Genomic DNA, 14,396 nt, shown 5'->3' on the forward strand with positions numbered 1-14,396 from the left:
TTACACAAGGAAAAAACCCACAAATATCTTAGCATGGAACACAGGAAATGCTCAAACAATTCTGGATATTATTATTATTAGCCAGAAGGGCTGATTCAGGAAGAGGCTGACATGTAGGTTGAAAAGTCATCCCTCTTCATCCAGAGGCTTGTAAACTTAGGTTATAGATTGGCAATGTCAATGGTGTCCTAGAAGGGTCAGGCAATTTCACCAATAGTGGAGGCATAAAGTATCAGGACTGAGGCATTAGAAACCATCAGGTCCCATCCACTCATGTTACAAAGATGGAAACCAAGACACAGGAAGGGAAAAAGACCAGAAGCCTGGTCTGTCAACTCTCATGCATGTTCTCAGGTCAATGTACATTTATAAACATACAGTAGAGCATCTACTATGAACAAGGCACTGAGTTGACATGGAAGGAGCACGGAGGTGAATATAGTAGAGTACCTGCTCTCAGAGGGCTCAGAGCCAGGCTTGTAGATCTGTTGATCACAGAGGATGAGAAGTGGTCAGTTCCATCTGGATAGGGAGGTTGTATCCACCTGGAGAGTTCCAGAGAAGGCTTCAATATATAGTGGTGAGCCATGGAGAAGGCATTACAGGCAGAGGAGGACACAGGTAAAGACGTTGAAGGTTTTGGAGCAGGGGTTAAACTTTCTAATCTTTCAGGAGAGTAACTTAACTTTTGTGTGGAGATTGGAGGTATAAGTAAATTTAAAGGTAGAAGCAGGGAGGAGACTACTGCTCTAGCTCAGAGGACAATTGATGGGGATATGAGTCAGTCCTGATGTTTCTTCCCAAGCCCCCAACCCTCACTGCTGATAACCTCACCTCATTATGCACTGAGAAAATGAGCACCATCAGACAGGAACTTCCTTTTCTCCCCACAAACTCCGTAGCCCAACTCCTCCTTCTTTCCTCATCAAAGTGGGAGACAAGCCGGTTTGGTGGTGCTAAATTCTCCTAACTTTTGTTTGTCCGTAAAGCTTTTGATTTCTCCATCAATTTTGAATGAGATCCTTGCCAGGTAGATAATAAGTAGCATGGAAGCATATACACTGCTGCTGCTGCTGCTAAGTTGCTTCAGTCGTGTCCGACTCTGTGTGACCCCAGAGACAGCAGCCCACCAGGCTCCCCCGTCCCTGGGATTCTCCAGGCAAGAACACTGGAGTGGCTTGCCATTTCCTTCTCCAATGCATGAAAGTGAAAAGTGAAAGTGAAGTCGCTCAGTCGTGTCCGACTCTTCGCGACCCCATGGACTGCAGCCCACCAGGCTCCTCCGTCCATGGGATTTTCCAGGTAAGAGTACTGGAGTGGGTGCCATTGCCTTCTCCGCATATACACTACCATATGTAAAATAGACAGCCAATGGAAATTTGCTATATGACTCAGAGAACTCAAGCCAAGGCTCTGTAATAACCTAGAGGGGTGAGAAAGGGTGGGAGGTGGGAGGGAAGTTCAAGAAGGAGGGGACATAGGTATGCCGATGGGTAACTCATGTTAATGTATGGCAGAAACCAAAGCAATATTCTAAAGCAATTATCCTTCAATTAAAATAAATAATTAAAAAAAAAAAAAGAAGACAAGGCCTTCCTCCTATCTCAGACCAACCCTTCAAACTGTACTCTAGAGCCCACCCTTCTCACCTTCCCAAGATTTTGGGGGGTAGCTCCTTTCACTCTCTGTCTCATTCCCTTTAACAAAGACATACTTTCCATAAATTCCTTCTCAACAAAAATGGGGCGGGGGAGGTGACTAGGGAAGAAAGATGACAAAAGGAGAGGGAAGGGAAAAAAGAAATTTTTTTTTAAAGACTAGACTTCCCTTTGATCCATATCTCCCTTCAGTTATGGACCCACATCTATGCTTTCCTTCATAGAATTTCTCAAAAGAGCCATCTACACTCCATCTCTGCTTCCTGAGGGTCCATTCATCTGTCAGTCACTGCAGTCTGGCTTTTACCCCTTCACTAAAGTCTCTCTTGTCAAGATCACCAACAACTGCCAGATTGCCAAATCCAGCAGATGCTTCTGGAAGCTGATATTATGACAAGCAGTTCAGTGTGGTTATTAAGACAGGGCTTCTAGAGTCAGCATGCTTGCATTTGAGCCCTGGATCTACCACTACCCAACTGTATGACCTTGAGAAAAATACTTAACTTCTCTGGCATTAAATTTCTTAATCTTTGAAGTGGAGGTGATAATCATAGCACTTACCTCACAAGGTTGATGCAATGCCATTATTTTTTTCTATTTATGGCTGAGTAATATTCCATTGTATATATGTACCCCTGTTAAGGCCCTGTGCTCAGTGCCTGGTACACAGCAGATGCTCCACATGGGCTGGCTTCAACCAGGCTCCATCTGACCTCACCTCTCAGCAGACACCCCCAATGCTGATTGACTTTTTCCTTCTGTAAAATGTTTCATCTCTCAAGGGACAACACACTGTCCTAGTTTGGTTTTTTCCTCCCTCACTGGCCCCTCCGTTCACTCCTTCTCTATCCAAACTCTCGTCTCCTCTCCGCACTCCCTCCTGAGGTGAGCACATCCATTCTCATGGCTTCAAATGCTACATATATGTCTGTCACTCCCAAATGTTCATGTCCATCCCAAACCTCCCTGATCTCCAGCCTCATTTAACCAATGACCTACTTTATATCTTCACTTAATGCTTAAAGAAAAACCCAAATTAAACATGTCCAAAGGGAAAAAATATGAATTCAGCTGGAAGCCTGTTTCTCCTCCAGTCTTCCCATCTTAGCACCATTTACTAGTTGCTCAGTCCCAAACGCCAGGAGTCCTACTTGATTCTTTTCTTCCCCTCACTCCCCACATTCAGTCTATTGACAGATTCTATTCTACCTCAAGTATCTGTCCCCCTCTCTCCACTTGCCCCCACCATCACCATTTCTAGCTCATGGACAGCTGCACAGGTCTCCTCTCCACTCTCCTGCTACTTCTCCTAGCCTGCGGCAGTCTAGGCTCCTGACAATAGCTGTTAGTAAACTCAGGTGTGTCCAACTCTTTGCAACCTGATGGACTGTACCCCCCACCCCCAGGCTCCTCTGTCTATGGGATTTCCTAGGCAAGAATTCTGTTGTGGGTTGCCATCTTCTTCTCCTCAAAATGGCTGAGTCGTAGTTTTTCCAAATGTGTTATGAGATGACACCTCTCGCTAACTTACAACCTTGCGGTGGTTTTGGATTTTACTTGGAATCAAATGCAAGCGTCTTTCTCTGGTTTACAGTGCCCCTCAAGGTGTGGTCCCTGCTTCCCCCTCCTTCTCTTCACTTCAGCCACAGTGGCATCTTTTCTACTCTGTAACATGCTCAGCTCTTTCTGGCCTTGAAAGAGCCAGTCGTTGGTCCCTGTGCCTGGAAAGTTGACTCTGTGGCTCTTTGCATTGCTGGCTCTTTGACAGTCTTCAGGTCTTAGCTTAAATAGCACCTCCTTAAAAAGGCTTTCTCTAAACACCTAAAATAGATCCGCCTGTTGTTCTCTACCACAGCCGTGCGTTTGCTGCCTTTGAAACTCCTTATATGTTTGTTCATTTGTCTTTTCACTGTCTGTTTCCCCAGTAGTATGACTATGTCATGAGGGCAGACACCTCAACAGTCTTGTTCAACATGATTTCCCCAGAATCTGGTACAGTGACTTCACAGAGAATCCAATGACTGCTGAATGAAAGAAGGAATGAAGGAAAATAGAAAATAGGCCTGGAGAGAAGGGAACAAACTGGAGAGATATTGAGGAAGTAGATATGATAAGACTTGGTGATGGATTGGATGTGGGTGGTGAGAGGAAGGAAGGAGGCAATGATGAGGTTTGGGGCTCTATTAACTAACTAGATGATTGTGCCATTTATGAAACTGGACAATAAGGAAAGGTAACAGTTTGAAGGAAAAGGTGGTACCTTCAAGCTTGAGGCATTAAATCTGAGGTCCCTGCCTGACATTAAAATGAACATGCCCAGTGGGCACCTTGGGACTTGAATTCAGTCTGGAACTGAATAAATGATCAGGACTAGTGAAAAATAATGGGATGTGATCAGAATAACTGAAAGCAAGAGAATGGACATGATTGCTGTGGAGAGAGTGTGGAGAAAGAAGAAGACAAAGACAAAATCTAGAGCAAAAGTGACTCATGTGTGGCAAGAGTAGAGAGTAAAGGAGTCACAAAATGCAAGAGATCTGGAGCCATTTGGTGTCTCCAAGCCAAGGGAAGAGACAATGGCAAGCAGGAAGGGATGTGTGGCAGGGTCAGATGTGAGGATTAGAAAAGGCCACTAGATTTGCTGACAAGGAAGCTATTGGTGATCTTTAAAGAGCAATTACAGGCAAGAGGGAGAGGACCATAATGCAGTAGATGAAGGAAAGCGTGGGAGGTTAGGAAGCAGAGATAGTGAGGGGAGACAAGGCTCCCAAGAAGTTTGGCTGAGAAGGGAAGGCGAGAGAGAAGATGATAGCTTAAGAGGGAGGCAGGGTCAAGGGAGGGTTTCTTTGAAGGATGAGGGAAAGCTAAAAATCCTCGTAGGCTGAGGAGGAAACAACACTCAAATGAGGGGGAGAGATGGAGATACAGGAAAAAGAAAATAATTGATGGAGTTAGAGGTTCAGTATGGAGCAGAGGATAGACATGTCTCCCTAGGAGACAAAAGGAAAAAGGAGGAAGAAAGTAAGGGACAGAGGGAGGAGGGGAGAGAGAGAGAAAGAGACTTGGATGGAGGACATACAGAAAAATTCTGAGATGGACAGCCTTTGTCTTAGCAAAATTGAAAGCCAACTATTAGGAGGGGTATAGCCATAAAGCTGTAATGTAAACAAAGTAGAAAATGAGAACTGCAGTCTCCATGGGATGAGTTAAAGGATTGTGGAACATCAGTGTCAGCAAGGACCTCCCATTGAGGCTGGCAAACTTATAAGTGCTAGGAGCTAACCAGTCAGGGCTGGGGACAGCAGCACGAGCAGAAGGTGTGCAAAGCTTGAATGGCTTCAAACCACGAAGGTCATGGCTGGCATCAGGATCTAGAGCAGACGACGCAGGGAGGTGAAAGAGGCCTGAAAAGTACTGAGAGCTGGGAGAACAGAGTAGGGAATGGCAGCGAGGGACTGAAATGCTCAGAATTGAGGGGATCAACTTATTTTTTTCCCCTTTATCCAAAAATCAGTTACTTAACAGACCAGTGCCAAGCACTGGAACCAAGACCAGGTTTAGGAGGAATGAAGGTGCTGGTCATCTGAAGGATGGAGGTAGAGGAGCCAAGGACTGAAAATCTTGGGGCTGAAGTCTTCCCAAGTAAAGACAAGGCTCAGGATGTAGCTAAGCCAGTGGGAAGCTTCTTTGGAGAGGATGCATAGATGAGGTTACGGGGATTGTAGGGTGGCTGGCAGTTGGGCTGAGGAACGTCTATGAGGATGCTGAAGCCAATGGGGAAGGCAGCAGGGGCCAAGATGGAGAGAAAGGCCAGGGGCCTGGTGCTGTGTTAACTGAAGACCAGCCAATATTTTCTGGTGGGCAGTGAGACTGAGAAAGGGGAGAAGAGTTTCTGGGACTTATCACCTCCTGCCCAACTACAAATGCTATTTCTCTCTCCTTCTTTTCTGCCTCGGCCCAAACTATACCTTACAGTAACATCCACCATATAATATAACTCGGGAAGATTCATCACTCTTTCTGACAGCAATAACGTGGCTCTCTGTGGAAGATGAGGCATTGGAAGTAGGCATGAGAGCCCTGGGCCATAAACAGCAATTGTAAACATGGACTTCTACAGCAGTCTCCCTACTGCCTCTAGAAGCCACGCTGGAAAAAGGTAAAAGCAGATCATCCACTAGAGAGAGTTGCTAAAGGCAGACACAAGTTCTAGTTCTGATGTGAGGGTAAAGGGGAGATGTTTTTGGATAGAAGATGGAGGTGGGTGGCTTTGTGGCCAAAAGAATAGGTTTCAATGGAGAGCACTCAAAGTGTTAATTGGGAAAGATCAGACCTAGTGAGAAGGATGAGAGACTAGGTGGCAACTGAGAGCCCTCTGTCCTTGATTGAATAGTTGTCACAGGTGACAGGACTTGGGGTCAGGGAAGGGGGCCTCCAGGGAGATGAGACACCTCTGGCAGCATGACCACGGCAGCCAGTCCATCCTCCACTCCTCCCAGGAGAACCACAAGCAAGAGGCAACAGAATAGGGCTGCCTGGGTCCCTGAGACTAATCACCACAAAGCATGGCCAGCCTCCTGGAGGTTTCTCAGCTGGACCAGCTACTCCACTTCATTTCTCAAGAAGTTGGCCCTAATACCACCTGAACAGAATTGAGCTTGGGTTTACAGAAGTGTAGATAGAGTACCATATTGGCCCAGGACAGTGTAAGCAGTCCTGTGTAAGTTCTATTCTGTTGCTTTGCTCTCTGTACCTCAATGGTTTCCTCACCTGAAAAATCAGGGTAAGAATGCTTTTCTCACAAGGTGGTTATGACGATTAACTGAGAGAATGCTCTGAGAAGTTTTCATAAACCTTTAGTCACTGCAGAGATGTCAGTTGGAAGCATCTCATTACTACTGGGAGGAGGGCCATAGCCCCAGGCACTCTCATGAAGGCCAGTGGACCCATTAGCTTGTCTGGCTGTCCAGCAGCCCATCTTCCCACTTGTCAGTACAGGAAGCAGGCAGTTAAGGACCTGTACAAGGCTGGGAACCTGGTGCTCCTGGGCATGTAGGAGTCCAGTGGAGAAAGGGGTGGGAAACCAGGACATGATGAGAAATGTTGGGCTGGATGAAGCACAAGCTGAAATCAAGATTTCCAGGAGAAATATCAATAACCTCAGATATCCAGATGACACCACCCTTATGGCAGAAAGTGAAGAAGAACTAAAGAGCCTCTTGATGAAAGTGAAAGAGGAAAGTGAAAAAGTTGGCTTCAAACTAAACATTCACAGAGAAGGAAATGGCAACCCACTCCAGTATTCTTGGAAAATTCCATGGACAGAGAAGCCTGGTGGGCTGCAGTCCGTGGGGCTACATTACTGAGCACACGTGCATGATGGTGGAGGGAGATGGATTGGTAGCAATAAACTGGTAGAACTGAAAAAAAAAACACCTCAACATTCAGGAAACTAAGATCGTGGCATCCAGTTACATCACTTCATGACAAATAGATGGGGAAACAATGGAAACAGTGACAGATTTTATTTTGGGGGGCTCCAAAATCACTGCAGATGGTCACCGCAGCCATGAAGTTAAAAGACTCTTGCTCCTTGGAAAAAAAGTTATGACCAACCTAGACAACATATTAAAAAGCAGAGACATTACTTTGCTAACAAAGGTCTGTCTAGTCAAAGCTATGGTTTTTCCAGTGGTCATGTATGGATTTGAGAGTTGGACCATAAAGAAAGCTGAGCACCAAAGAATTGGTGCTTTTGAACTGTGGTGTTGGAGAAGACTCTTGAGAGTCCCTTGGACTGCAAGGAGATCCAACCAGTCCATCCTAAAGGAAATCAGTCCTGAATATTCATTGGAAGGACTGATGCTAAAGCTGAAACTCCAATACTTTGGCCACCTGATGTGAAGAGGTGACTCATTTGAAAAGACCGTGATGCTGGGAAAGATTGAAGGCAGGAGGAGAAGGAGACGACAGAGGATGAGATGATTGGATGGCGTCACCAACGCTATGGACATGAGTTTGAGTAAACTCTGGGAGTTGGTGATGGACAGGGAGGCCTGCCATGCTGCAGTCCATGGGATCACAAAGAGTCAGACACGACTGAGTGACTGAATTGAACTGAAACATGGGAAGATTGGGAGAAGGCATCCATCTGGCTGCCATCCAATGCTCTTCCCTAAGGATACCAGGACCTATATGATTCTTATTTCTTGCTTTTCTGGCTAGTTGGGGGCTGTGGGCTGGCCAACTGAATGCTAGGCAGGAAGATCAGTGGACCAGTCTGAGCTGAGGGTGATACCTATAGGGGACCTTCAGGGGGTTAGGGAACGTAGTGGGAGAGCCCTGGACTGAGCTAGGAGGGGCCTTCAGCCCCAGGCTGACCCTGCCAGGGATGAACGGAATGTAAGTGAAACAGCTGAGCTGGAAATTGGGGAAACAAAACATAAACCACCTCAATAAACCTGTCAAGGCCAACAAACTCCCTCTTTTGTTCCCATTGCCTGACCTGTACTTGGCTTGTAAAAGGACAGCAAATGAACTCTGGCTTTTAGGCACAGCCTCTGGCACCCCTCTGCCCAGATAGGAATTCTGGCTCTACCACTTCCTAGCTGTGAAAGCTTGGACAAGGAAGTTAGCCTCTCTGTGCCTCCATTTCCTCATCTGTGCAGTGGGGTGCTGTGGGATTAAATGACTTAATATTGGTAAAGCAGTTATAACTACAACTGGCACAGGGTAAACACTCTTAATGTTTCTGAAACACTGGAGTCTAGGCAGCAGAGGTTCTATGGAAAAGGCATTGGACTTGAAGTCTGACAGGTCTGGGGGCAAACCCTCCATTTCTCACTTAATCTCACTGAGCCACAGATTCCTCATCTTTAAAGGAGGTGGTGGACTAATTCTTAACAGGACAGACTGAAATTAGATGACGATGCCTATGGTTGTGTCCCCAGCCTTCAGTAGGTGCTCAATAGATGACAGCCTCTTGAAATCTCCCAAATACTGATAGCACCATTTCCCAGTCTACCCCAGATGTGTAAATAATCATCCATATAGTACAGGATCCCATTTGAATGCTGCAGCCTGCCTGCTACTTATCTTTGTGGGGTTGGGGAAATCCAAGGGCCTGAGACTTTTCTGCAAGAGCTTCCTGCTTCATGTATCTTAGAGCAACAGTGCTTCTTAAACTCTAGGACCTATCAGAACCACCTGGAGGGCTTATGAAAACACAGATTGCTGACCCTACCCATAGAATTTTTATCTAGTTGAACTAGGGTAGGGCCTAAGAATTTAGATTCCTAATAAGTTCTGGGGCTACTGATGCTGCTGGTCCAGGAAGCACACTTTGAGCATCACTGCCTTAGAACAGCAACTGTGATGTGCAGACAGCATACCAGTGCAAGTTGTGCAGCCTTAAATTCTGATTGAGTGGGTCTGGGGTAGAGCCTGGGATTCTGTGTTTATAAGAAGCTACCAAGTGCTGCTGCTGCTGCTCTGCTTCACTGACCACACTTTGGCAAGCAAGGCTTAGAGGAGTGCTTGACCCTTTATTCATCAACAGTCCTTCCCAACCAAGATGCTGGAAGGTTAGCAGAGGCAAACAGAGCTGGGGAGGGCAGTGCAGGACTCACGTCCAGAAGTCAGTATCAGAGAGGAGGTGACAATGGAGTGCTTCGGTGGCAAGTGGGGCCGACACTGAGGGCAGCGCGATACTGGAAATGGCGGGCACGTGCACACCATGTGCGCAGATGAGACAGAAAGTGAAAAAAAAAAATGAAAGAATTTTATATATTTTTTCAAGCATCAAAGTAGTATCTTGGAAAAAATCAAAACTCGTTGGATTTCCTTACACGTACTTTATGGGTTAGTATTGTTTTAATTTTAATTATATATGGCCAATGGGGGGCAGGGGGTGTGCAATCTGTTCAGAGCTTAAAGCCTCTAAAGGTGTTAACCCTGGTGGTCATTGAAGTCTCTGTCCCTGAGCTTTGGGGCCTAAGGTTGTGGCCAAGTGTGTGTTCCACTGGATGTCCCTCACTTTGCCCCAGGATCTGCAGAGGAGATTCAACTTTCTTAGGTGGAATACAAGTCACCATCAAAGGGGACTCAGGATTTGTAGATGGGGTACCAGATGTCTTGTGACCTGGAGAGGCATTGATGTCACTGAATCAAGGAACAAAGGAAGGGCATGGGTTCCCCATGGACACTCCAATCAGCATCCATGCACACCAGAAGTCCTTGCTCCCCTGCTCCATAAGAAGTATCCCCAGCCCTCCCAATGGCAAAGAGACCAAGGATTCCAAGTCACACTGACCTGCACACGAAGCCCAGATTCAACTTAGCTGTATAACCCAAGATAAATGACCTTTCTATTCTCTACCTTGGTTTCTTAAACTGTAAAATGTGAATAATAACACTTTTCATCTTATAGGGCTGTTATGAGAATTAAATGAGTTAATATAAATGAGATGCTTAGAATAATACCTGAGACCTAGTGTGCTCTCAAAAATCATGGTTATTATCATTATCTAATAGTAATCCTTATCATAGTAACAGCACCATCTCAGTAGAAACAGATGAGTTTGGGCAATGGGAAACATCTGTTCAAGGAGATGAAGGGGCAGATGTGAGAGGTGAGTTGTGTACAAGATGCATCTGAAAGGAGCCCAGCAGGACTTCTTGGGGCCACCTCCCACTGCCCAGTCCTGCCAAGTCACGTGTGGGCTAGTGAGACCATCAGACAAAACCCAAAATTAATCCTGAAGGACCTGAAAACCCCAGTAATGGAACCGAAAACCTTGGGGACACAGGTCTTATTTTTGTCTCTTTCCCTAGTTGAAAGCTGTTAAAACAGAGCAGCAATGTTGGTTGGAGTTTGGTGTTCCCGCTCCAGACTGCCACAGGCCTATGAGAATAGTGTCTGACCCACTAGTGAACACCACTGCTGGTATAGATCTGAAATGCCCAAGGCTTTCCTTTTTCAAAAGAGCACATCGGTATTCAGATGTACTTGGGAACCCTGAATCAGCTGAACGGTTCCCATTGCCCCCTCCCGGGGCACCAAAGCAGGCTGCAAGCGTGGTTTCAGAGCATGATAAGAAGTGGCCCCCTGGTCCTTCTTCCCCCACCTGTGCCAGTCCGTCCAGGCCAGTGGGCCCTCCATTAGCAACACTGGGAATCTTTTTCACCAGCTTCTTCGGGCTTTGAAAGATTCATTCTCCAAAACACACAGAACTGGGGGAGTAACAATTTATTTGTCTTTCTGGTTTTATCATACAGACATCCTGGGCTGCCAGTCAAAGCTTCTGGTCAGTGTGAGATTGGCCAAGAGCACGCTGAGCTGCCATTGGCACAACAGCCCAGAGCTGGGACAGGCTTCCCGAAGTACAGTGCTGGACTTTCAGATCCCTCTCCAGCTCTTCTCTTCATGGACACTGGCTTGAGATGGGAACCATAGACCTTGCCCCATCCCTTCATGCCCCAGAAATCGCCAGTGACTAACCTAAGGGTGCACAGGGATTGCTGGGAAGAAAAGCCAGGTCTTGGGTCCTCTAGCTCTGTCTATAGCCATGTTACCTGATTGCCTCAAACTTTCTCAAACCTTCCTCCAAGTGTGCACACAGTGCCTTTTAAATCAGTCTTCTTGGCCTGGCCAAAGCCCTCCTCCCCCTTCCTCCAGGCCCTCCATCCTGTATCACAAACCCCCTCCCCTCCAACTTCAGGGCCTTATCCCAAGTGTCCTTTTCACATCCGCACGCCTCCTTTCCCCTCCCCCAGCCTGTTCTCCATAGGAATGGGCCTCCCCCAGCCTTCCCATCTCCTGCTTCCCACCCCCCTCACCCCCAGCCCTATAGAGTGTCATAAATTCTAACGAAACCCCATCAGGGGAAGAAAAGGAGCAAAAAGTGCCTAATTGGCAGGGGCCTCGAAGCTCTTGGTCCCTGTGGTGGGATTGATAAGGTTCCTGGGAAGCGGTAGGGGTTTGGAGAGAGGAGGGGGGAGGCTGGGGGCCTGCCTGCCAAATGTAGCCAATTAATGTCAGTGCTGCCTTTCATGCCAGCCAATTAAGTCCCACATACTTGTCACCAGCCCTGGGAAGGGGGGCAGGGAGGGCGGGGCAGGGGTTTCAAGGGAACAACTAATTTCCCTGCAGCCAGGATAATGCAGCCTTCGAAATGGGGAAGGGGTACAGAGGGAGTTAGAAGGTGGTTGGGGGTTGCCAGGGGCAGGCAGCAGGGGAGGGGGCAAGGTGCAGAACACTGGGGCTCTGTGGGGACTTTGTTCGGGGCCCTGGGAGAAATGGAAGCTGGAATTGGCTTCAGGGGCCAATAGCTGCTGAGCCCTAGGAAGAGGGCTCACTTTCTCACTTTGTGCCATGTGCTGGCAGAGCCACGCATTTGCCACTTATGCTATTTAGTTCATACAACTCCTGCACAGCTCAGAGGTTAGGTAACCTGCTCAAGACAGAACAACTGTAAATGGTCAGAGTAACGCGCTATTGACTTGCCAAAGTCCGTGGTAAATATTCCCTAAAAGCCCTGCAAAGCAGAGACAGTGGCTTAAGCATCCAGGAGCCCTAGTCACCTCCCTCCTCACCTCCACCAACTGGGCAGAGGGTCCTAATGAAGGGCCACATAACCCAGGCTGGCTCCCAGACAGCAGGTTAGTCTGAGAGCTGGTGAAAGACCTTTCAAGGCAGGGAAAGGACCTTGGAAGGGGGACAGGGAACAGAGTCTCAGTGAAGGAATATCCTTGTGAAACCAGGGATGCCCACTGTTAGGCCTCCAAGGACGCAGCTGGCAATGGATAGAAGAGACATTTCCAGATAGAGGTACTAAGAGGGTCTTGGCAGCTCTTCCCTTGGAAAGCTTAGGAAAGCTGCCTTCTTGCTGGCTTGGGGAAAAATTCTGAGAGCTCCTGAAGGGGGGTCCAGGAAGAGCCTGGCGGCAGCTCAGGACCAAACAAAAAGGCCTTGCCAGAGGCCCTAGGGAGCAAGCAAGGCTCCTTGGTATAGCCTATGGCTCAGCATCAGGCCCTTACCCTCAGGAGCAAGTCTGTTTCCAGGCATCTCCCCGGGGAAAAAGCAAACAAGACTGAGTGCTGATCTTGGTTGCACCACCTGTGAGACGAGTGAGCTTAGGGGAGTCCTGGCCCCACTCTAAGCCTCGGTTATCTCATCTGTGAAATGGGGATAAGCAGAATCCCTACCTCCAGGGCTGCAATGAGACTCCCAGAAGAGATAGGATGGGGAAGGGTTTGTAGTCGTTGAAAGCACTTCTGAGCAGGCAGTTGGGGTAGAGGCAGATGTGCCCAGGAGCCGGACAGCACAGTGCCACCAGCTGACTCTCTGCCCTGGGTGCCTGCAGAGGTGCCACAATGTGCGCATTGTCATGCAGATGCTTTGCCAAGCCGTCCACCCCCAGTGGGCCTACTAATGACCCTGAGAGCTGGTTGGAGGCTGGGGCAGGCTAATTACATGGCCCCAAGCCCGCCAAGACCCAATAATTACACAGCAACTTGTACAGAGAGGGTGGCTAATTGTGTGACAAGCTGTGAGGGGAGGGCAGGGTGCCCCCCGAGCTAATGAGCTTCCCCCAGAGTCTGTGAGGCAGGGCCAGGGCGAGGGGATGTGGCAGGCAGGACATTCCCATTCCCAGCCCCCCATGGCGCCCAGCTCCCAGGAGGGTAGCAGGGCACGCAGGAGGGAGGTGAGCAGTGATTAAGAGCCAAAGCTCGCCTCAGACCTGTCTCTTCTTGCCAAGTCTTGCTCAAAGACGCACCTGGTCGGGTGATATGGGCCTGCTCTCTCAGAAGCAATACTCCCCTACACCTCCCTCACCCCAAGGTGGCTCAGGCTCTTCCATGTTTGCCTCCTGCCCCCAGCCGTGACTGGCTGGCAGACTCACCATGGCGAAGAGTAGAAGACGGATCTGGGAAATCCTTGACCATAAGACCAAGCAGGATTCACCAGGAGGCCCCAGCCCAGCTCCCATTTCTCACAGGGGTGGGAAACCAAAGCTCATATCAGCCAGAGTCCTGGCAAACTGGTGAGCTACTCTTGGGCCTCCCTAACTGAGCTTCTTATTTCTTTTTCATTCAATGTAGTCCTAGGTACTCTGAAGGCCTTGGGGTCAGCCAGTTCTATGTTCAAATTTAGCCAGTTCACATTTGAGCTGTGTGACTTTGGGCAAGTCACTTTACCTCTCTGAGCCCCAGTTTCTCCATCTATAAAATGACAAGGTTACAAGGATAAAATGAGTTAATTCCAGTGAAACCTAGGAGTTCAGTGCCTGGCCCTATGTGACCCTATCTAGTGTACTCTTTGTGCATGTTCCTGACAGCCCACCTGAGGTAGAATGCACAGAACAATTAGGAGTCTCCTAGCCATCTCCACCTCTTTTCCAGGCCCACCCCCTACCCATATTTACCAGAGGCCACCCTGACTGCCTGAGCCCACCCCAACCACCAATTTCTGCCTGGATACCTCTTTCTTTTCCCTGACACTGGAGCGAAGCTGGAAGAGGCAGGGGTGTGAGGGAGAGGGGTGGATTAGGCCGTCTCTGTCCTTCAGATGTGGCACCCTATGGAGGTAAGGCTTCCAGGTGGAGAGAGGCCTGGGCACCTCCTGTTTCTGAGATGACCTCCCCCTCTCTAGCTCACCCCTCAGCTCTGGACACTTTCGAACTCCCCCTCCCCAAAAGCAAGCAGGAGGCAGAGGCATTGAAGTGGCTGCTGACAAGT

The sequence above is a fragment of the Bos taurus genome, chromosome X, assembly GCF_002263795.3.
Source record: "Bos taurus isolate L1 Dominette 01449 registration number 42190680 breed Hereford chromosome X, ARS-UCD2.0, whole genome shotgun sequence".
Lineage (NCBI taxonomy): Eukaryota > Metazoa > Chordata > Mammalia > Artiodactyla > Bovidae > Bos > Bos taurus.